This window comes from Ictalurus punctatus, chromosome 4, assembly GCF_001660625.3.
Source record: "Ictalurus punctatus breed USDA103 chromosome 4, Coco_2.0, whole genome shotgun sequence".
NCBI classification, from domain to species: Eukaryota; Metazoa; Chordata; class Actinopteri; order Siluriformes; family Ictaluridae; genus Ictalurus; species Ictalurus punctatus.
The window spans coordinates 20711047-20735936 of NC_071284.1; the positions used below are offsets into that span (position 1 = coordinate 20711047).

General features: G+C 38.0%; 1 protein-coding gene and 1 long non-coding RNA gene across 2 annotated transcripts in view; one reads left to right on the forward strand and one right to left on the reverse strand.

The window, feature by feature from the left end:
- Positions 1–24890, reverse strand: part of LOC124628020 (uncharacterized) — a 57702-nt gene that overhangs the window by 24307 nt on the left and 8505 nt on the right. Inside the window, exon 2 of the long non-coding RNA XR_006982403.2 lies at positions 16631–16690. This is a non-coding gene — a long non-coding RNA (uncharacterized LOC124628020). The remainder of the gene's footprint in view (positions 1–16630; positions 16691–24890) is intronic.
- Positions 1–24890, forward strand: part of cdon (cell adhesion associated, oncogene regulated) — a 99848-nt gene that overhangs the window by 3189 nt on the left and 71769 nt on the right. The window lies entirely within an intron of this gene.

The window sequence follows — 24890 nt, forward strand, 5'->3', positions numbered from 1 at the left end:
CTGATATCCTAAACTCTCCTCTCATATCCATCTTTGATCTCAAACCCAAATGTCTTTGGCATATAGCACAAACAAATGAATTAGCCTTGCTGTTTTAGAGGGCACTGTATATGTTTTGTTTTAATTGATTATATGGTGGAATTACAGTGAGGGAAAAAAGTATTTGATCCCCTGCTGATTTTGTACGTTTGCCCACTGACAAAGAAATGATCATTCTATAATTTTAATGGTAGATTTATTTGAACAGTGAGAGACAGAATAACAACAAGAAAATCCAGAAAAACGCATGTCAAAAATGTTATAAATTGATTTGCATTTTAATGAGGGAAATAAGTATTTGACCCCCTCTCAATCAGAAAGATTTCTGGCTCCCAGGTGTCTTTTATACAGGTAACGAGCTGAGATTAGGAGCACACTCTTAAAGGGAGTGCTCCTAATCTCAGCTTGTTACCTGTATAAAAGACACCTGTTCACAGAAGCAAGCAATCAATCAGATTCCAAACTCTCCATCATGGCCAAGACCAAAGAGCTCTCCAAGGATGTCAGGGACAAGATTGTAGACCTACACAAGTCTGGAATGGGCTACAAGACCATTGCCAAGCAGCTTGGTGAGAATGTGACAACAGTTGGTGCGATTATTCACAAATGGAAGAAACACAAAAGTGTCAACTGTCAATCTCCCTCGGCCTGGGGCTCCATGCAAGATCTCACCTCGTGGAGTTGCAATGATCATGAGAACAGTGAAGAATCAGCCCAGAACTACACGGGAGGATCTTGTCAATGATCTCAAGGCAGCTGGGACCATAGTCACCAAGAAAACAATTGGTAACACACTATGCCGTGAAGGACTGAAATCCTGCAGCACCCACAAGGTCCCCCTGCTCAAGAAAGCACATATACATGCCCGTCTGAAGTTTGCCAATGAACATCTGAATGATTCAGAGGACAACTGGGTGAAAGTGTTGTGGTCAGATGAGACCACAAGAGATGTGGTCAACTCAACTCGCCGTGTTTGGAGGAGGAGGAATGCTGCCTATGACCCCAACAACACCATCCCCACTGTCAAACATGGAGGTGGAAACATTATGCTTTGGGGGTGTTTCTCTGCTAAGGGGACAGGACAACTTCACCGCATCAAAGGGACGATGGACGGGGCCATGTACCGTCAAATCTTGAGTGAGAACCTCCTTCCCTCAGCCAGGGCATTGAAAATGGGTCGTGGATGGGTATTCCAGCATGACAATGACCCAAAACACACGGCCAAGGCAACAAAGGAGTGGCTCAAGAAGAAGCACATTAAGGTCCTGGAGTGGCCTAGCCAGTCTCCAGACCTTAATCCCATACAAAATCTGTGGAGAGAGCTGAAGGTTCGAGTTGCCAAACATCAGCCTTGAAACCTTAATGACTTGGAGAAGATCTGCAAAGAGGAGTTGGACAAAATCCCTCCTGAGATGTGTGCAAACCTGGTGGCCAAGTACAAAAAACGTCTGACCTCTGTGATTGCCAACAAGGGTTTTGCCACCAAGTACTGCCATGTTTTGCAGAGGGGTCAAATACTTATTTCCCTCATTAAAATGCAAATCAATTTATAACATTTTTGACATGCGTTTTTCTGGATTTTCTTGTTGTTATTCTGTCTCTCACTGTTCAAATAAATCTACCATTAAAATAATAGAATGATCATTTCTTTGTCAGTGGGCAAACGTACAAAATCAGCAGGGGATCAAATACTTTTTTCCTTCACTGTATCTACACTTGTTGTATTACAGTTGTTTAATTTAACCATCATGCTTCAATAAATGGGTAAAAGCAGAATGTTACAAACTAGTAGAAAGTACAGAAAGTTATGCTCTGCTCATGTTATAAAAGTTACAGCCTAAGTTACAGAATACAGCCTTTATGGGTCATATCAGCTCACCTGCTAATGCTCTCTTACTTTTTGTCTCTCTTTTTCTATGAAAAGTATAGAAAGACTTTGGAAATTGTTGCTGGGTAAAACACACTATTGTACACACGATTGAATCCTGTTGCAAATTAAAATATTAGTTACCTAAAAAAAAATCTAGCATTTAATTTAAATATATATGCTCATTTGTTAATTATACTGTCAAAAAATGGAAGGAACATGTGTGATAGCAGTACACAGTGTTTGTATTGGATAAGTCCGCGAATTATGACTTTGTTTTCTTAATTTCTTAAGCACATAAAGCCATGAGGCAATATGATAATTTTATCAGAAACCTTTGGTTTGAATTTTACCACCAGAAATATTTCAGCTGTCATTTGGAAAAGTCATACATGTAATGTATCTTTTAGCACATAAACCTTTTTTGACAGGCTTACATTAGATAAAAAAGTGGAAGATGAACTGTTAAACATTCAACAGTTTACATACACCTAGGCTATTTTAAGACATTTCAGGTTACCATACATTTGTGTTGAGTCAATTAGGGTATCTACTATATTTCCATAAGAGGTCATTTCAAAATAATAGTTAAGAGACAGATTTATTTCAGCTTTCGTTTACTACATCAGATTTTCAGTGGTCAAATGCTTGCATACACTTTGATTTGTATTTGGTGGCAAGCATTTAATTGCTTGGCTTAGCCTTCAACAAGCTTCTCACAATACTTTGCTGGAATTTTTGCTCATTCCTCTTTACAATACTGATGTAACTCAGTCAGGTCTGTGGGCCTCCTTGTTCGGAGACACTTGTTCAGTTCAGTTTTCTGTGAGATTCAGGTCAGGGCTGAATGACCAAAAGTATGTGGACGCCTGACCATTGTAACTATGTGTGCTTTTTGAACATCCCATTTCAAAGTTGGTCCCGTCTTTGCTGCTATAACAGCCTCCACTCTTTTGGGAAGGCTTTCAACTGGAGTTTGGAACTTGGCTGTGGGAGTTTCCCATTTAGCCACAAGAGCATTAATGATGTCAGGCACTGATTGTCGGCAGGAAGGTTTGGTGTGCATTTGGCATTCCAGTTCATCCTGAAGATGTTCATTGGGGTTGAGGTCAGGGCTCTGGGCAGGCCACTCGAGTTCTTCCACACCAACTTTGGCAAACCATGTCTTTATGGAGATTGCTTTGTGCACAGGGGCATTGTCTTTCTGGGACAGGTTTGGGTCAGGCCCCTTAGGCCCGACTCACACCTGGCATTAACATGCATTCTGGGTGATTGGTCACAAGTGGTTAGTGCTAAGTACAGGTGTGAATGGGGTTAAATGCATGTTGGAGACGCATTGTGATCTGATCACTCAAACCAAATTCTGAGGTGGTCTGGGATGTGTATGACCACATGCCGTTTGTAGTGTGAATGCAAATGCATTTCAACAAAACCATAGTTGCAGTCAAGGGAAATCTTAATGCTACAGCATACAACGGTATTCTAGACAATTGTGTGCTTTCAACTTTGTGACAACAGTTTGGAGAAGGCACATATATGGGTGTGATAGTCAGGTGTCCACATACTTTTGGCCATATAGTGTATTTTGCTGAAGTGCACCAGTCCCTTTTCCATTAAAATACCCTCACAATGTGCTGCTGCCAACCCCATGCTTCACAATTGGGATTGTGTTCTTCAGATTAAAAGCCTCAGACTTTTTTCCTCTATACATAGTGCTAACCATTATGGCTAAACAATTCATTTTGGATTGGAGCATGTCTTGGAGCAGGGATTCTTGATGACATGACAACCTTTCAGGCCATGGCCATGTAGGACTCTCTTAATGGTGGATGTACATACTTTTATACCTGATGCCCCCAACTCCTTCACCAGTTCCTTTGTTGTTGTATTGGGAATTCATTGAACCTTTAAGACCAAAGTTAAATCATTCCTTGGAGTTAATTTGTGCCTCTTTCCTGAATTATGTAGTTTCTGTGTGGTGCAAGGTTTTTATATTTCTATAGAATTGTTTGAACAGATGCTTATGGTACCTTCAATTGTTTGGAAATTGCTCCTAAGGAGGAATTTCTCGGAGGTCCACAATTTTTTTTTGAGGTCTTGGCTAAGTTGGATTTTCTCATGGTATCAAGGGCAAAAAGATACAATCCCTAAAAGCAGGTCCCATTTTAGCCACAGGTGCATTCCCAATTAATGCCGTATTATGACAGTTGGCCACTCAAAAACTTCTAAAATCACTACATAAATTTCTGGAATCTTCCACGCTGTTTACAGGGACAGTCAACTTGATGTATGTAAACATCAAGACCCACTGGAATTCTCTATAGCACCTTATTAGCAAAAAGTACTTAAATTTTTTTACCTATCATTTTTTATGTATCTTTTAAGTAGAATTATGTAATTAGGCAGCACCAATGTAAAGCATAGTGTTTAGATGCTGATAGGTGGAAATAGTGCATGCCTATACTAGTGATTTGTTTTTCTTGCTTTCCTTTAACAACAGGACAAAACATCTACCCTGTACTATTCTTTCTCTTTGATTATTTTCCAGATGTGTAAACATGTGAAATAGATACTGTTTTATTGAACTCTAACATCTCTTGACTGGTCTTTGTTTATTTTGTTTTTGTCACTGTAGACTAAAGGCACCCCTATCATACTAGTGTTCCCTTGTGACTTTTCTATTATAGGGGCTGTATTTGGACTGAAATGTTCAGGTTGTGATTAATCAAGTGCTTTAAGAGGCACATAGATGGGTGCCTAGGAAGAAAGCAGTAGCGGGTTCAAAATCATGTTTCGGACTTGAGCTATTTTCACTCATAAATAATCCACTGTTCAGAATACGGGTATTAGTTTTGATATTTTTATTATTTTATATTTGTAGTTTTGGTATTAGTTTTTAAAAATATTTTCAGAACCATCTCAAAATATATTGTTTGATTTTTGTAAGTAGGGTTACTTAAACTGGAACCATTTATCAGATAACTGGGCTACATCCTGTGATTTCAAAGGCATCATCCATCAGTGGCTAGAAGTATAGGCATTAACAAATCATTAGCATTCCAGAGCTTATCATACAGCCTGATTCTAAACACTGCTGTGCCATTACAAGGGCTAGAATAATGTTTGGCCTATTAGAGTCTTCTGGCTAATGCTAAACACATGTGGCTGCTGGGGAGGTTTGTTATGTGGCCAATTTGAATGTGTGCTTCTGTAGTGCATGCACAGTGGATATGCTTGTGTTGTACGCCCTTCAATGTGAAGCATACTCGCTCAGTCTGCAAGGGTCTGTCAGACAAGGAGGGTATGGGGATGGCAGCATTGCAGTATATTCAGAGGATGGTTTTGGTACTGTGTTTGGGCTGCAGACAGAACAAAAAAATGCATAGTAAAATTGAATGATAAATATGTTGTGGTGTGTCTACCAGAGAAAAAGAGAGACGGCGTGGTCTAAGTTTATTTTGGAACTCCTTGGCTCAGTCGTCATGGATGTTATGCAGTTTGCTAATGCTGTATCTGGCCTAAGAGTGATAAAAGTGAGTTTAACTGCTAAATCAGTGTGGTTGTGCTGTTCATTTGGGGCTGTGAGTTTCATTTTCCTTACTGTAGATGAATACAGTAGCTGAGACATAAGATGACTTTGCAAAATCATCAAGTTAAAAAATAAAGCTGCACAATTTGTTTTATCACACATGTGCTTAAGTGTACATAGTCTAGAAAGAATTTTATGCACTATGAACAGTCTTGTAAATTATGTATTGTAGCATGGGAAGTTTACAGCTAGAGAACTTCTCTGTAGTATACAATACAGAGTTTCTCTCATTTTAAACTTAGTTATATAACACAAGAATGAGTGATTTGAGCCCTCTGCTCACCTCATCGGTGACTTAACAAAATACATGGAGAACACAATCCATGTATTAAAAACACTGGAAACGATCAGGTGTTACAGTTTAGTTCTCCATTCTCTTTAAACTAGACAGAACTAGATGTGCAGAGCCTCAGGGAAAAGTTTTAACATTCAGCTTATGGTCTGGCCTGAGCAGCATGCTGTGAGATTAGTGTCAACAGCTTGTTGCCTTTTGCCTTCTGTTTTCCCTGTTTGAATAAAAGTGTCAGTAATGTTAATGTGCAAAATAAAGTTATTTTGGTCTTACACTCCTTTAATACTGATCAATATTAAGTCACTAATACTTGTGTCCTCACAACTGTGAGATGAATCTGCACTGTAGAGAATAGTGCAGCACACCATGAGTGCTGTTTGTGAATGCAATTTAGCAACAATTGTTAAAAATCCGTTAATCTTTATTAAATGTAAATTTTGTTAGGCAACATCTGTTACCTATATGTAAAAATTGCACTACATGTAGAAGTGCACATTTTTTATTCACATTCTTCGTAATTTTTAATGTTTTACTGTAGAATTCATTAGTCATATGCCTGCGTGGGTTGCCTTGTTAAATATGTAATTGTTAAACACAGATTGACCTCTGCTAAGTAGATAGTGTACAGATACATAACCTACAGTAAATTCAGATTCCTAAAATAATTCCCAAGGTGAACAGTCAGCTCTGAATTTCAGTGTCCAAGAATGAGCCACACAGTTTACAACCATTGTTAAGCTTTAATGAAGGACATGGGGATTAACAGATCAACTCTTCTGGTTTGCTATAACTAGTAGGCTATAGATATACAATGACTTCCATAACTATTTTGTCAGCCCATAGAGACATTTGGGTTTGTTTCATACCTTTTGAAGATCAATGGCAGTATAATGTGATGGAAAAAAAGAGGCAAAATGCGGACAAGACAATTCAGAAATTTCTGTTTTAATGTCTGATATAATGCCAGATGTAGGCCAAATGCTATCCCTGAACGTCAGAAATGCTGTATATAGAGCCTTATGGATTCTATTTTACTTTTAATTTGATTTGAGTGGGTTTTTTCTTCTTATACTTATTTTTTTTGTGGAAGACTACATATCTTACTTGTAATGTGAAAGTAAAAGAATTGAGATTTTAAAAATAATGACAAAAAAATTGTGAATTGATAGAATCTATCTATCTAGAATCACCTATGAGATACCATTTTAATGTAATTAATCTACTAACTTGTGTTGTCTTTGGTTTGATTCATGTCCATTTTGTGTTCATAATGGTCTTGTTGGGAGAAGTTACAGAGCACGAAATATGTTTCCATGTGAATCTTTGCAGGTGTGACATTGTGTAGCTTGGTATTTCAGATGGAAATACTATTCTGGAAGTTGGGATGAGGTCCCAAGCATGCACCAAGTTTGAGAGTTATGTAACTCAGCGTTCCAGCTTTCCTTTTCTGGGTTAAGCTGAATGCAGCAATAGATTGATTGTGTTTGCCCTCATTAATCCCTCAGGAAACAGTGGAAGGATAACTATAGATGACTGAGCACATTGCCATCAAAATAACAATTTTATTTGATCCTCAGTACTGATGAGGGAGGCTGTAATTTTTTATTTTTTTTTTAGGTTTGGGATCAGTGGAGAATCATCACTCAGGTGAAACATTTAGACAGTAAGTTATAGACTGGTATTTTGCAGTCAGTTTGTAAGGGCACGAGACGATAAACAGGAAGTAAGTGCAGGAGCAATGTCTTTATTAATACAATAACAAGCAAACGAAACACAGGGAGCGCGGTCTATACTGAACAAGATTAACTGGATTAAATATGAGACTAAAGTCAAGGCATTGCACGAGAACCGGACATGGAAACAAGACTGCTTCGCGAACGTAACGTATTCACCAGGCAAACACTCAGTTACCGTTAATACTGTGTGACGTGCACACCAAAACAAACCAGGGTGCTTGTCCATATACAAAAGTCCCGTGCACGCGCGCTCTCTAAAGCCGCGCGCACATGTCGATGCCGCAGTGCCATCTGTCGGCGGGAGCGTAACACAGTTCCACTGGTGAATATACAGTGGTGCTTGAAAGTTTGTGAACCCTTTAGAATTTTCTGTATTTATGCATAAAATAAAAGTGTCAAAGAACAAATGAGAAATATTATACTTTGTAATTTATTTATTGAGGAAAATGAGCCAGTATAACACATCTGTGAGTGGCAAAAGTATGTGCACTTTTAATTTCAGTATCTGGTGTGACCCCCTTGTGCAGCAATAACTGCAGCTAAACATTTCCAGTAAATGTTGATCAGTCCTGCACATCGGCTTAGAGTAATTTTAGCCCATTTGTCAGTACAGAACAGCTTCAACTCTGAGATGATGGTGGGTTTCGTCACATGAACAGCATGCTTCAGGTCTTTCCACTACATTTCTATAGGATTACGGTCAGGACTTGGCCATTCCAAAACATCAACTTTACTATTTAACCTTTATTTAGAATGACTGGTGTACTTCGGGTCGTTGTCTTGCTGCATGCCCAACGTTCTCTTGAGATTCAGGTCATGGACAGATATCCTTACATTTTTCTTTAGAATTCAGTGGTATAATTCAGAATTCATTGTTCCATCAATGATGGCAAGACCTGGCCCAGATGCAGCAAAACAGGCCCAAACCTTGATACTACCACCGCCATGGTTCACAGATGGGATCAAGTTTTTATGCTGGAATGCAGTCTTTTCCTTTCTCCAAACATAACTCTTCTCATTTAAACCAAAAATTCTATTTTGGTCTCATTTGTCCACATGCCCTTTAGCAAACTGCAGAAGGGCAGCAATGTTCTTTTTGGAGAGCAGTGACTTTCCTTGCAACCCTGCCATGCACACCATTGTTGTTCAGTGTTCTCCTGATGGTGGACTCATGAACATTAACATTAACCAATGTGAGAGAGGCCTTTATTTGCTTAGAAGTTACCCTGGGTTCCTTTGTGACCTCGCAGAATATTACACATCTTGCTCTTGTAGTGATCTTTGTTGGTCGACCACTCCTGTGGAGGGTAACAATGGTCTTAAATTTCCTCTATTTGTACACAGTCTTGTCTGACTGTGGATTGGTGGTGTCCAAACCGTTTAGAGATGGTTTTGTAACCTTTTCCAGCATGATGGGCATCAACAGCTCTTTTTCTGAGGTCCTCAGAAATCTCCTTTGTTCATGCCATGAAACAATTCCACAAACATGTGTTGTGAAGATCAGACTCTGATAGATCCCTGTTCTTTAAATAAAACAGGTCACTCACTCACACCTGATTGTCATGCCATTGATTGAAAACAGCTGACTCTAAATTTACCTTCAAATTAATTGCTAATCCTATAGGTCAACACATTTTTGCCATCTTATGATGTTTTATGTCATATGTATGCAGATATATAGAAAATTCTAAAGGGTTCACAAACCTGTAAGCACCACTGTAATGGCACTTTTCCACTCCACGGTACCGCTCGACTCGACTCTGCTCGCTTTTTTGTGGGCTTTCCACTGTGGATAGTACCTGGTACTTTGTTTAGTACCACCGCGGTCGAGGTTCCAAGTGAGCTGAGCCGATGCTAAATATGAGCCACGCACTAAGGGAGTAAGGATTCTCCTAAACGAGTGGTTCTGTATTGTGCCTGAATAAATGTCATTTAATACATACTTTGTGTATGGTAATATTCTAGCACTACTCAAGTGACTCCAGAATGCACTTACAAGTTAATGATCTGTCCATAAGGATGGAATGGCTGATTTGTAGGTTTACTGAAATCACACTGCCCAATTTGTTTCATGCTTTTTGGGCAGCAAGGCAAGACACTTTCAAGGAGTCACAAGATAAGACAGATAAACATTTTGACAGCCTAAGTAGACTGCCTGCTCAGGCATGATTTTTAATGTGTTCTGAGGGAAAGCAATTTGGGGTTCTTAATTGTTTGACATAGTTTGTATGTGTTTCAGACATAACTAGGGCTGCAACTAACGATTATTTTCATAATCGATTAGTTGACATTATTATTATTATTATTATTATTATTATTATTATTATTTTCGATTAATCGGATGGGGGAGGTGGCAAACTTTCTTTCAGTTTGTCGTTTATTTAGTTACAAATATAAACTTCAGACTAAAACTTTACACAACTGTTTGTCCAATACACACAGACACAGTGCTTTTTTTTGCATCCATAAAAAGTAACACATAAATACTTTTATTTTTATATATATATGTGTATATATATATATATATATATATATATATATATATATATATATATATATATATATATATATATATATATATATATATATATAAAAGTGATATATGTATTAGGGCTGCACGATTATGGCCAAAATGATAATCCAGATTATTTTGCTCGATATTGAGATCTCGATTATTTATCATGATTATCATGATTTTAGTGACAACATATTTTTATTGCACTTTCACATTTAAATAAACAGACCGCTGCTTTCACCTCCATGTTCTGCTACATTCCTGCTAATGTACAACTCTTTGCATCAAATTAGACTGGTCCTTAAAGTGCATCATCTCATAGGAGCAAAATATAAAAAAAATTGTACCCAAAATATATGGTAAATAAAAATATGAAATCAAATATAACAATATGCAACCAAATGAAAACAATTCAGGCCTATGCAGAAAAGGCAATAACAGTGTTTACAGGAGGAGAGACGCAAGACTATTTCTTTAATAATAATGACAAAAATTTAGGAGCACAGTTGAAGTTGATGTTTTTTTTAATTTTTTTTTTTAGAGATGGTAACATTAATGTGCCACAATATAATGCACAAGTAGGCATGAGAAAACTTGAGCTTGTCAATTATGACAGAATTGAGGAACATTGTGTGAGCCATGACTAATTAATTTACCTTCTGATAAACTAAATTTAATATTTTAAGTTAATTTTATAGACTGTTAAAAAAAAACAACCATTAACCTGTTCCACCTTGTAAACAAATACAATAAACATCAATGTTTGGTCTTTGAAGTCTGCTCCTTTAAATATATTTAATGTTACACTATTAGACATTTTCCACTGTCATGGTTCTGGGCTGGAGTCAGTACTCGAACTGCTCTGTGTATATTGTGTATATATCTGAATAATCTCATATAGGATGTGATTGGGTGAGTTCATTTACCCGTCATATGCAAAGCGCTTTAGTGTTCATTAGAGATGGTCCGATCCAGATACCAATCTTTTTTTTGTTTAAACTGTCATAAACAGTTAAATGTAAGCCCTCTGCACATGGTCACTGTTAATTGAGTTAAAATAATAGCAATGAGAAATACTGTTGGTTAATTGATAAATAAACAAGCATAAAATATTTATTTTTAAATATCTTAAACAATAGTCCTAATTAAAAGAGATTAACACAAATATGATCCATATTAGGAAAAAGGCTAATAGATTTCTAAGGAGATAGCGAACTAAGCTTAATGTCAAATTGATATTAAATTCAAACCATAGTAATTAAACATTATTTCATTTCTCATTTTATTTATATTTTATGAAGTTATTATAATATCTATTTTTTATATTAAATGATTTATTTATAACTAAGCACATTTTCTGTCTTTACATTTTATTAGTTTTCTGTTTATTTGTTTGTTTATCAGTTGTTCCTTTTAGATCGGTTCCCCAGTACATCTGCTGATAATATTGTTTTTTGGGGGATTAAATCAAAACATGGAAATAGTTAGTGAAGAGTGTGGAGGAAAGCAGCAGTGTACTCCTTCTGAACAGTTGCTAATCTTGATTATTAAATAATTCCTCACCAATCATAAAGAAGTTTGAATTAAACCCACCTTGTAGCGTTAGCATTATTATTAATTTACTCCACCCGACGCCGCTGTGTGTACACGTTGCAGGTGAAAGTTCAGGTCATTTTGCAGGGTCAAAAAAGATGGTGCTTGTGAGATTGGGAAGTTGAGAGAAGCAGATGTTGTCAGTGTTACTCTTGTCATCATAAAGGCTTCTCTGCAGTATTTACACACTTGTTCAGTTGACTGAGGAGATGAAATGCAGTGTGAAAGTAGCTGTTGCTCGGTGTAGATGTATTTTGGACTTCCTGTAGTTTTTATTCCGATCGTATTATACAACTCCGAACAGGTCACTCGCACCGATGCAAATAAATATTTATTCACAGTCGCACAAAATACTTTTCAGTCACAAACGCGAGTGAAATGGTTGCACTGTAGAACCCTGAGTGTGTGATGAGGTTTAATGTCCCCGACAACCTCTGTAGTGCAATTTAGCATCGTGCCAGTGTCATGATTTCCCCGCGCACAAGCGCTGGAGCTCTCAGCGAAACTGGCAGCTCGAGTGGTAAAATGCTGACCCCTTTTCCGGGTTTTGGCATTAGAAAATGATGTCATCCCTGCACCACTCTATGGTGATTGGCTGCAAATTTAGGAAGCGCTCGATTTGATCTGTAGTGGAGTTTTCTATGAGCAGAGGACGTACTTTAAACGACAATATCGCAGTCGATCATGTTCATTTAATCGTGTGTTTGTGTGTGTATGTATATGTGTATATATATATATACATATATATATATATATGCATATGCACATACACACACACACACACACACACACACACACACACACATACATACATGCATACATACATACATATTAGGGCTTCACAATTTATCGAATATCGAACGTGATTACGATTTTTACTGCCCACGATTAAATGAACATGATCGACTGCGATATTGTCGTTTAAAGTACGTCTAAGTACATATATATATATATATATATATATATATATATATATATATATATATATATATATATATATATATACACACACAGTGAGGGAAATAAGTATTTGATCCCCTGCTGATTTTGTACGTTTGCCCACTGACAAAGAAATGATCAGTCTATAATTTTAATGGTAGTTGTATTTGAACAGTGAGAGACAGAATAACAACAAAAAAATCCAGAAAAACGCATGTCAAAAATTTTATAAATTAATTTGCATTTTAATGAGGGAAAAAAGTATTTGACCCCCTCTCAATCAGAAAGATTTCTGGCTCCCAGGTGTCTTTTATACAGGTAACGAGCTGAGATTAGGAGCACACTCTTAAAGGGAGTGCTCCTAATATCAGTTTGTTACCTGTATAAAAGACACCTGTCCACAGAAGCAATCAATCAGTCAGATTCCAAACTCTCCACCATGGCCAAGACCAAAGAGCTCTCCAAGGATGTCAGGGACAAGACTGTAGACCTACACAAGCAGCTTGGTGAGAAGGGGACAACAGTTGGTGCGATTATTCGCAAATGGAAGAAGCACAAAAGAACTGTCAATCTCCCTCGGCCTGGGGCTCCATGCAAGATCTCACCTCGTGGAGTTGCATTGATCTTGAGAGCAGTGAGGAATCAGCCCAGAACTACACGGGAGGATCTTGTCAATGATCTCAAGGCAGCTGGGACCATAGTCACCAAGAAAACAATTGGTAACACACTACGCCGTGAAGGACTGAAATCCTGCAGCGCGCGCAAGGTCCGCTGCTCAAGAAAGCACATATACATGCCCGTCTGAAGTTTGCCAGTGAACATCTGAATGATTCAGAGGACAACTGGGTGAAAGTGTTGAGGTCAAATGAGACCAAAATGGAGCTCTTTGGCATCAACTCAACTCGCCATGTTTGGAGGAGGAGGAATGCTGCCTATGACCCCAAGAACACCATCCCCACCGTCAAACATGGAGGTGGAAACATTATGCTTTGGGGGTGTTTTTCTGCTAAGGGGATGGGACAACTTCACCGCATCAAAGGGACGATGGACGGGGCCATGTACCGTCAAATCTTGGGTGAAAACCTCCTTCCCTCAGACAGGGCATTGAAAATGGGTCGTGGATGGATATTCCAGCATGACAATGACCCAAAACACACGGCCAAGGCAACAAAGGAGTGGCTCAAGAAGAAGCACATGAAGGTCCTGGAGTGACCTAGGCAGTCTCCAGACCTAAATCCCATAGAAAATCTGTGGAGAGAGCTGAAGGTTCGAGTTGCCAAACGTCAGCCTCGAAACCTTAATGATTTGGAGAAGATCTGCAAAGAGGAGTGGGACAAAATCCCTCCTGAGATGTGTGCAAACCTGGTGGCCAACTACAAGAAACGTCTGACCTCTGTGATTGCCAACAAGGGTTTTTAAACCAAGTACTAAGTCATGTTTTGCAGAGGGGGTCAAATACTTATTTCCCTCATTAAAATGCAAATCAATTTATAACATTTTTGACGTGTGTTTTTCTGGATTTTTTTGTTGTTATTCTGTCTCTCACTGTTCAAATAAATCTACCATTAAAATGATAGACTGATCATTTCTTTGTCAGTGGGCAAACGTACAAAATCAGCAGGGGATCAAATACTTTTTTCCCTCACTGTGTATATATATATATATATATATATATATATATATATATATATATATATATATATATATATATATATATATATATATATATATATATATATATAAAATATGTGTGTGTGTGTGTATACACATACACACAGATTTTTTTCAAGTGACTTCAGGAAAAAAAATCCCAAAGGTTGCGGGTTGTAGTTTTTTGGACTTGTTTTAAAAATTATGGTTGCTGTTTTGTATATGTGTGTGCGTGTGTATGTATGAATATCTATCTATCTATCTATATATCTATCTATCTATATATATTTATATATATATATAATGTAAAATTAGGGCTGCAACTAACGATTATTTTCATAATCGATTAGTTGGCCGATTATTTTTTCGATTAATCAGCTGGGGTGGGGTGAACTTTCAGTGCCCTTTTTTTGGTTTATTTAAAATAAAATGCACAAACTGAGTGTTACAAATATAAACATGTGCCACTGTCTAGGTAGTGGCTTATCCTTCCGGTTAGTAAAAAACTAATGTGTTCCATTTGAGGCGATATTACCCTTTAAAATTCATTCACTAGAGAAGTGGTTCTCAACATTGTGAGCTCTGGACCCCTAGCATATTTCTGACAATCCACAAGGACCCCCTGACTCCACAACAATTATAGGCTATATATTTAAGTCTTTCCATATATGTTGCTTTATTTTATTAATATTTAACATTAATAATATTAACATTGGACATTTAAAATTTAATCGAAACATTTCAAGACTTTATTTTTTTTACATGTTATTGTTGGTGCGACATTTAATTTGACTCTCTCGATTATCTTTTGTTTATTTTATCCATCAATGTGACACTTGAACTTCTCTACAACTCATGGGGTTTTCCAAATTATCATTTCATTTGTAAATATCGTAAAATAAAATCCATCAATGGACGATCGTGATATTTGTGAATGCACGCGAATAACCAAATTGGTTAATTTTAAAATATCTCATGTTAATATATTTTGATCCATTTAACAACAAAAAAATATATAATGTTATTTAAAATTTTTTATAACTTTCCTATAGACCCCTCTGACCCCCCCACGGTTGTGAAACACTGCTCTAGACGGTAGAGTACATAGTGTTTAGTGTAAGTGTATAATATGTCATTTGAGACACAACTTTAGTATTTACTCTCCAATGCGTGTTATCGGAACAGAAGTAATGTAATGAGTAAATGTAATGAGTAAATGTACCGCACACAGACCCACTAACTGATAATGAGACTTGTTGACAATGATTTTCATAATCGATTATTATCGATTTTATCGATTAATTGTTGCAGCTCTAGACATAACCATACAGTCAGACAGAGTGTGCTTTTAATTGCATTTTTGTAGCATTGTAGTTCTCTTTGATAAATTTGCCCCATGTGATTCTGTAGTAACTTTTTTTTAGTCATACCCTCTTCACAAGAAGCTATCCAGTATGAGCTTTTCCCCTTCGACAGATAATTCACCTGAGAGCATTTCTAATCTTTTCTTCCTGAACTATCTGTTTGGAGACTTACTGTCAACTTGTTTTTGCTTTCCACATGTTTCACGGCACAGTTTTTAATATATGTCTCTGCCCTGGGAGTGCTTTTGGTTGGGGGCCAGGGACCTATCAGCAGGAGACTGAGCAGAGCCTGTTGTGTGGCCGTATGGCTGGCTCAGTTTCCATAGTGACAAAAGAGTTGATGGAGTCCAAGAATATTGGGAAGAGCTGGGGCCTGGAGTGAGAGAGAGAAAGAAAGCTGGGACATGCAGATTGCCTGGAAAGCCTTGGGCTGGGTCCAACTTTTAATCAACGTGACTGCCATCCTATCATAATCAACAATCAATGTGATATGAAGTAATGGAACAGACATTGCTGGATATTTGAATGGTGGGTTGGTCTTTTAAAAGAGGAGGACATTGAGAGAGTAAAAAACCCCATAGTTACATTAATCTATTTTTTTTTTCTTATTCCTGCTCTTATAGCCTGTGGAATGAGAGTAATCAGACTCCCCTTGGCAACTCAAACATGCAAACACTCGCACACATTTGTTCTTCCATAGCCTATAAACTATGAATCAGATGCATTTGTCATTGCCAGCCATCATTGTCCATTTGGGCTTGCACAGCCTCTGTTTTTTTTCTGTCTCCCACATTCCTGTTCTCTATAAAAATTACCTCCCCTTTGAATCCCCAGTGGTCCAGGGGGATGTGAACTCCCCTGGAGGGCTAGTCAGTGGCTCCCACAATACAGCGGGCATAGCTGCCTTTTCATTGTAGCAGACTCGGTTGTGGTTTTGTGAGCAGAGAGCATCCTGAGATCCATTTCCAGCATCTGTGAGAGCTCTATTGATTTTTGACACTCCTTTTAATTTCTTTTGTTGAAAACCTTGGAAAGACCTCACTTACCTCTCTGCCCCTGTCTCTCTTTTTCTTTGTCAGCGTTTCCCCCAAACACTTTTCCCCTTCCTGGACAAACAAGACATCAAAGAAAAAAAATATAGTTAAAAGGCTTCTGCACTGTGCCAAGGCTAATTAATTAATTAACCCCTGTCCTTCCTAGCCTGGCTCCTTAAACAATTTTTTTTTATGTCTGAGGCCAAGCAAAATGAAGCAGGAGTTACTAGTGTCTTTCAGAGCTATGCACTGGTACTCGAGGATAGAAGGGGGGGTGGAGGATGGGTCAGGGCTGGAAAGCTCTGGGTTGGCAGAGCAATGTGTTTGTACTTGGTAAACACTGCTTTATTGAATGTTAACCTCTGAGTCTAGGATCACTTTCAGCTTTTTTTCCCTCTAAAGCCCCATATTCCATTTTCATGCATCACACACCGGACCTTGGCTCATCTGCACCTCAGATTTAAGGCTGGGCTTTGTCAAGGGGGAGAGGCCTTAAATGCCTTTGCAGACTCTGTCAGGACTTTCAGACTCTCTCACTGATCCCACTGCACACACCCACACTAATTATGGATTACGGTCATTCTATGGAAAGGTAATTTTAGTGGGACAACTATAGTGTTTAAGCAGCATCATTAATAGAGAGTATGAGGGCAGCTGAACTGAGCAAGTGTGTGCTTTGTGTGCACTTTCTGTGGTTGCTCAGCAGTGACATTTTCACAATTTGCACTCGTATGCTTGTGGGCTGTAATGCTCGTGTATGCTCGTGCTCGTGAATCCAGTTGAATTTTGAGACTTTGGGGATGGGAATTAAACTCAGGCTATAAGAATTAGGCTATAATTGCTCACTCTCAACCAATCCCCTTTCTTCCACAAACAGATCTTGATATTCAAAAAAAGATCCCAACTTCAGCCAAAGTAGTGACAGTAGAGAAGAGGAATAAAGTAAGGATGTGTGTTGATTTTAAATGTTTGAATAGAGCATTGAAATGTGAAAGATGCATCCTGCCCACACTGGAGGATACAGCTCCAAGACTTTCTGAAGCCAGTGAATTCTCCACCCTGGATGCTTCATGCACATTTTGGAAAATCCACTAGATCCCCCCAGCCAAAAACTAACCATGTTTCTCATACCCATGGGAAGATTTTGCTTTCACAATAAGTGTCTGGAGGTGGTGCTGATGAACATCAAAAGGTCCGGTTTGAAATTGATCAGAGCTGAGTGCCGTTTTGTCAAATCACAAGATTCTGACAGCATTATCAGTGCAGGTTTCTTTAGGCCAGACCCTAGCAAAGTTGATGCCAAGTCCAGCCAACTTTTGAGAAAGTTCACCAGGTACTTGCTTTCATAAACTTCCTGCCTTTCCACTGTTTTACCTATTGCAATTACAATGCCCAAGAACAGATGTTTCAGGCGCAACTCAAGGGCATGCTTGTACCAACACTTGCATAGTATGATGCCAGCCGCAGGACACAAGCAGCTATGGTCTTCGTGCAGCATTGCTTTAAGGGCAAAATGAACAGTTGCAGCCAGTAGCTTTCTGCTCACTTACATTTTCAGGCTCAGAAATTAGATACTCCCAAAAAATGGAGTGCTCAGTTTGGACATTGTTAATCTTCAGACTGACCATAAACCCTTAGTGCCTTTGGTAAATAAACATGACCTTGACAAAGCTTCACCAAATTGTCAGAAACGGTTAATTTGTCTTTAAAGTTCAATGTGAGCGCTGAGTACATCCTAGGCAAAAGCCTTAATTTTTGTCAACACACATTCACCCTTTGAGTGACAAAGCTGAGTCTGACTCTGATGGAGACTTACAAGCATAGGTAGAGTCAGTGGTTGCAAACATGCCTGTAGCATCTCACAAGCTAGAGAACATCCATGAATATACACAGGAATAAGACCTCCAGAAGGTCTTGCATTTCATGAGAAATTTCTGGCCACAAGGAAAATCAAGGTTTCCACTTTTTTTTGGGGGGGGGGGGGGGGGGGGGGGATTTCACGCTGCTAGAACTCAAAACTCTGATGCCAGTGGACTTTTGCTTTATCAAGATCAAATTGTCATCCCTGCATCAATGAGAGCAGATGTTTTGCATTAGATAGACCAAGGGCACCATGGACTCACAAAAAAAAAAAAAAGAAATTCTTGAAACATAGAAATGGCTTAACATCAAACTAACCCTAGTCTTAAGGTTATCAGCCATCACTAAGATATGTTTGTCAGATGGGGAATACATTTAGAGTTAGTCAGTGATAACGCTATGCAATTTACTTCTGAAAAGTTTCAGAAATTCAAACAGAAGTATGGTTTTGTGCATGTAACCTCAAGCACTTGTTACCCACAAACTAATGGTATAGCTGAACAAGCAGACTGAGAAATTAATTCTGACCTTCATTTTGCCCTCATTGGGTTATTGGGCAACCCCAATCGCTGTAATTGTAGCAAGCCCAGCACTGCTTATGACTGGTCAGGATGGGCACCTGCAAAATGTTTGCTGTAACAAGATTATTACTATTCCTGCAGTCAGGAGAGTTACACAGACTGTAAAAGAATACTTGAAAGGCTCAAACTGATTTGGTTTTGATTTTGGACAATAGCTGCGTTTTACATGGACAACAATAATCCACTCTTAATCCGATTAAGGCCATACTCTAATTAAGAAACTACCATGTAAACAGCAATTTTTACTTACCTTAATCTAATTAAGGTCATACTCGAATTAAGCTCTAATCGAATTAAGACAGGTGGAGTACTCCTGTTTTAGTCGCTTTATGGACGTGTATTACAAACATGTAAACACCTTAATCACATTATGAACGTCGTGTGAGAGTTTTCACCGCATTTTGCGACAGGACATGATCACACGGCAGTTTTACGTTTTACGGCAAACAAGAGAGTTTGGTCGCGTCCCAAATCGCATACTTGCCTACTATAGGCCTGTAGTGGGGAAAAATGCATGTATCTCGGATACTATATAGACGGTAACTACACGATTTGGGACGCACCCACGGCTTCAAGCAGTTGTCTATTAGCACGTATAGCATAACAAATAATTAACCGCACTTAAAGCGTTCGTAAAAAAATTTAATAAAAACACCAGAAACTGTATACGGTACTATAACGAAGACGAACTGTATGTTGATACGTGAAATTCTGGAGGGACGGCGTGGCACGGTGACGTAATGACGTGGGCTGTTAATCTAATTATGTTCTATAACATGTAAAATGGGAACATGACAGGAGTATTCTATAAGCGACTCATGTGAACACCTTAATCACATTATTATCTTACTTAGATTAAGGTCAATAATTACATTAATGCTGTCCATGTAAACATAGTCAATGATTATTGGAGCAGACTAAGGGCAGTCTACTGTAAAGTTATAGTGTATATATATGTTCATTATATTTGTGGGAATGCAATATTGTTCTGTCAAACAAATACTGTTAAAAGAAGAAAGAGAGAACTTTAAGTTTAGAGTTCAGTGTACTTTTGGATTTATGCTACTATTGTAAGGAGTGGAGATGTGGTGTGCTAGTGTGCTAAGGATCATTATGTTGTTGAAAGGTCCACTTTCAGTACAAATTTTGGACAGATTGCCTCTTATAATCTTCAAGCTCTCTTTGATATGATGCAGAATTCATAGTTGAATCAATGAAGCTGTCCAGTCCTTGAGTCAAAGAAGCAACCCCATACCATAACATTTCCACCACCATGCTTCACAGTTGGTATGAAGTGCTTCTCCTGAAATGCTCTCTTTGGTCTGTGCCAAATGTTTCTGCTATTACTGGGGCCAAACAACTGTATCTTTGATTCGTCTGTCCTGAGCACATTATTCCAAAAGGCCTGTTCTTTAACTATATGCTCATTGGCAAACTGTAGTCTTTCAAAGGCTTTTTCCTGACACGTCTCACATGCAGGTCAAATTTGTGCAATCTCTTTCTGATTATAGAAGCGTGCACTTTGACATCAATAGTTGCAAGATTTACTAGCAGGTCCTGTGATGAAATTTTGGTTCTTGGAGACTTCTTTTTTGCATCAGACGGTCTGCTCTTGGGCCAAATTTGCTGGGACGGCCAGTCCTTGACAAATTGGCAGTTGGTTGAAAACTGCGCCATTTGTAGATTATTTTCTTTACAGTGGAATGATGTATTTCAAATAATTTAGAGACCTTTTTAAATCCCTTTCCAGACTCATAGGCATCCAGAGCCTTTTTTCTGATGGTCTTACAGAACTCTTTAGATCTTGGCATCATGACACCACACACCTCAATAACAAAGGGAATGCCAGGCACTAGATGTGAGAAGGGTATAAATAAGACAGGTTCCAATCTTGAACGCCTGATTCTAATTTTATGGAGTTGAAGGTGTGATAAATGTATTGTAGGGGTGAACTTTTCCATGTGACTTATCTGTTTTTTGTTAATTTAAATTGTGCAGATTACTACAAAATGTCAATTTTATGTGTCATTTGATAGTGTATCAATTGTATTAATAGGCACTGTTAATATGTTTATTTTAAAATACTGATCAAATGTTTGCTTGTCCAAATATATCAGAAAAACCAACAATTTCCATGGGGTGTACTTTTTGTTTCACATGGTGTGTGTGTGTCAGAGTTTCCACTAAGAAATGTTGGTGCTGGCCAACATGTCCGGTGAATGATAAAGTTTATTGGACAAACTGGAAAAAATCTGGTCATCTCATTTCGCTGCTTATTTTGCACTGTAATGTTTTGGACTCGTATGCATAGTAGTATATGCAATATAATAATAATAATAATAAAATCAATTGAAATATAAGTTTATTTATAACATTTTCCACACTATTAAAAAAAACAGCAGTCGTGGAATTAGTGTCTAATAAAACATTAAAAGCAAAAACAGGGTGCAGCAACATGTTAATCTGGAGTTTACAACATATATTTTTGTTTACTAAGAAATATTAACAAATAAAAAAAGAAAATATTAATATATCCCATGCCAAGTTGTTTCTTTTGATTTTTTTTTTTTTTTTTTTATATAACTATTTTTATGCGATTTTTCATAGCTCAGAAACGTTCTACTGCTGAATTGGAATTGCTTGAGATGTGCATCAAGCTGGTGACCTTCTCTTCCTGAAGGTGGCTATGCAAGGCTATTTCAATGCGATTCTGCAGTGAGAAGCCTCACTCTGTGGGCATGCTAGAGATGGGAATAACACAGGCTACTTTTGTAAATGTGGCTCAATCGGGATACAACTCGCTGAAGTCGCAGATTAAGACTTCGCAAGCTCCCAGAAATGTTAAACCTCCATGGTAGTGAAGTGCTGTCATCACTGGAATGGCATCATGTGGTACAATTGTTGCTGATGCTCCTACTTTGCTACCAGCCAAAATGGCCAATTATTTTTTTGATGACTGGATCGGCATATTCCTGAAGCCCTAAAGTGGAATAATTAAGACACATTCAGCATACACTCAAAAAAAATTAAAATAAATAAGAAAAAAACAAGTTAATTTCATGGCAAATGAGAGTTTTTTATTTATTTAAAAAGCCTTAATATTTTGTTATTACTCTATACAATTTGTTGGAATTTTGTTTTTGAATTGAAATGTGTGAAAGTTTTTTTTTTGAGTGCATGAAAACGAATATAATTGACGTGACTGTAATTGTTTCAACTTTATTTATTTATTTTTTAATGATAGGCCTACTTACCACCCTGTTTGGGTATCGGGAGGGGTTCAGAACAATGTCAAAGGAGCTGACTACGTCCAGTAAATTATTGGGGAATTGGTCGTGCAGAGCATCTATTAGATACTGAATGTAGCGTTCATGGACATCTTTGAAAGATTTAAAGGACCCTTCACTCACGCATGTCATGCTCACATTCTTGTATTTTTTGTCTTGAAAGTCCTTCTCAAACTGTGCTTCCTCTGGATGAGACACATCTCTTAACTGCTGCAGTGCCACAATAGATGCTTAAACCATGGGTCAGATACTAGCCAGATTGATGTCCTCTTTCTGGAAATCCAAAATAAGTTTGGTCCTCACTGATAGTACATCACCAAGCGTGTGTGTGTGAGGGCAATTAAGGATTACTGCTAAGACTTCCCTAATGTGATATAATTTAATGTACATCACATGTGCATAAAGGTTTTTTCATTGTGGAAATAGATTTTTCTGTCTTCAACCCCATCATTTATCTTTTCTTGTGATCCAGGTCAGAATTGTGTTAACAAAGCTCATTCGTTTTTAAATACTGAAAAAACTCGAAATAGTGCAAATCGTGAGACACTGGCAGTCAGTCTGCTTTCTATATTTTATTAGCAATAAAAGGATACAATTACAAAGATAATCATAAGATTTTGAATACCCTTCGTCAGCGTAGATGTGGGTTAATAATTTGACACATGTAACACCTGCATCTCTGCTGGTCATAGTAGTGATACAGTAAATCTACACTTTGCTGGAGAAGCAAACACAGTCCTGTACTCTGCCATTGTAGTTTTGAAGTACTCGCGCGCATGCCTATAGACTGAACACATATGTGTGCACATAATGTCATCATTTTCAAAGGTTATCATTTTCAAAGGTTATCATTGTTTACACAGAGACAATAACAGCATCGGTTTCAAAAACTTGCTCTTTGAGACCCATTTTCAAAAGTTTGCGTTTTCAGGCCCCAAAACACTGTTGTCGTGTAAACAAACAGCCAAACCACATAAAAAGTTTTCCATTTTTAGTTGAAAACATTGTCGTGTGCACAGGCCTTGAGTTCACTGTTTGTTTGTAGATTTTCTCACTTCAGAAGAGCTCCAACTATAGCACTTTTCCCTGTCATCACACTAGCCCCGTCTGAGCCGAGGCCAATGACTTTGGATAGCGGAACACCCCTGTTGCACAGCACATCAACCACTGTATCGAATAAACACTGTGTGGTTCCAGATTGCAAGGTATATTTCACAAGGAAACATGTCTCAGCCCTTCCTTTCATTAGCAGCTTGGCAAACATGATCATCTTATCTACTGTAAAATTTTCAGTTACGTCAATGATAATTCCAACAAAGTCACTTCTCTTAAGTTTTGCATCTAGCTGTGTCATGATATCATGCTCCAGTGATATTTCCATGTCATCGATTGAGTCACTGTTCGGTCATGTGTTAGGAAATCAGGAGCCTTCACTGCCTTCAGTAATTCAATCATTCCTCTGTCCTGCTGACCTGATGTTTCACTTTTTGCTATGTGAAACATCATTTTTAACTGTGAGCACAATGTTTCATTGTCCTTGTCCTTAACCTTAGCAACATGACTTGCCATAGTGGTTTGGTTCTGGGTCAAGTTCACAGCGACTCTCTGGTCTTGGCATTCAGTGTGCTCTTTAAGAGCTGACATTTTCATATTGATCAATCCTTTAATGAAACATTTCTTCGTCCTGAACTTTCACACTGTGAGAAGAATTTTTTTTGTCTCCACTGACTGTCTCATATCTTAGCCGTGGAAATTTTTCTTTCCATCCGGGTCTAAATGGATGAAATTTCTGCTTCCTTGCAGGTGAAGCAGTGCTATCAGATGTCTCAGGGACTACATTGTGCTCCTCATCCTGCTGTTTACCAACTGACTTGATAGGATTTCGAAAATGACTGAGAGTTGTTTTCTTAGACATATTTGGTTGTGGTGCGTTTGCATGCTAGCTTGTCTTGTAATGTTGTAGCTATGTACCACGCATGCACACATACAAACCTTGTAATGTAATAACGAGCCAATCGGAGTACATCTTACAGGAGAAACGTGGAAAAAAGGTCTCTTATTTAGGTGGACAATTGAGAAACTACTTTGTCTAACGTATGTCTGCTCCATGTTAATATTTTTACCGTACATTGTGTCCGACAATTTTTTATTTTACCGGACGTTTTGAATTTTTAATGGAGGAAAAATTTATATACACCCAGTATCTCACAAAAGTGAGCACAGCCCTTACATTTTTGTAAATATTTGATTATAACTTTTAATGTGACAATACTGAAGAAATGACACTTTGCTACAATGTAAAGTATTCAGTGTACAGCTTGTATAACAGTGTAAATTTGCTGTGTTTGAGGGGACAGCAAATTTACACTGTTATACAAGCTGTACACTCACTACTTTATATTGTAGCAAAGGGTCATTTCTGCAGTGTTGTCACATGAAAAGATATAATCAAATATTTACAACAATGTGAGGGGTGTACTCACTTTTGTGAGATACTGCATGTATGTATGTGTGTGTATATATATGTGTGTGTGTGTGTGTGTG